The sequence below is a fragment of the Penaeus monodon genome, chromosome 19, assembly GCF_015228065.2.
Source record: "Penaeus monodon isolate SGIC_2016 chromosome 19, NSTDA_Pmon_1, whole genome shotgun sequence".
NCBI lineage: Eukaryota > Metazoa > Arthropoda > Malacostraca > Decapoda > Penaeidae > Penaeus > Penaeus monodon.
The window spans coordinates 948482-949359 of NC_051404.1; positions in this window are offsets into that span (position 1 = coordinate 948482).

Genomic DNA, 878 nt, shown 5'->3' on the forward strand with positions numbered 1-878 from the left:
CACGTAAATGAAGATATAATTGTTTGACAGAAAGCGAAATTGTGAAAACGATATTAAGTTCATTAAGCACAAATGAATATCAAAAGATTCTAAAGTGATGTCTTGAGTAACAGAGCAAGGAGAGAAGAGAACAAGCGGCGAAATATAGAGAACACATAAAAAGGAAAAAGAAAAAAAAGAAACGCTGGCTATTAATCGAGTATCCAAAGCAGAAAGAAGTTACATTACACGACAGAGAATTCCAAACGAGATTGAACTGAAGTACAAAAAACACCAATTCTTTGAAGTATGAGAGTTTTTAGTCAACATTCCTCAGAGATTGGATGTGTATATATCATGCTATTGAAATATCAGGTGCTGAAGACAGCATGTACCCGAAGGATTTGCAAAGATAACCATTACCGTGCACTGAGTCGCATTGCCCTCTTATAAAAACACAAAAGTGAAATCGTCATAAAAAGTACAGAGTATTTCGCAAGCTGCTTTCCATGCATAGTGCCGCTTGTTACAGAGAACAGTATGATCCTACCGTAGTTGAGACAAGTACGGTTTTAAAAAACGATGACGCAAAACTACTAAATGACTAGGCTAAGCAAAGATAAAAGTGACACACGGCGACCTGGCCTCCTGTTAGCTGAAAAGAGGGAAAGTCTCATGATAATGCTGTTGTGGCTTGTCTCTCTTGTCAGCGTAGGAAAATGAGAAAAACACTTAAACTCAAATGAAATATGCATATGCAAATTATCAGTAGGGCAGTGGCAGTAAGCATCATAATGATGACAATTTTAGCAGTAATGATAAGGGCAGTATAATGGAGAATAGTACTGATAAAAGTAACACTATCAAACATGATAATGATATCAATTATAATATCCAAC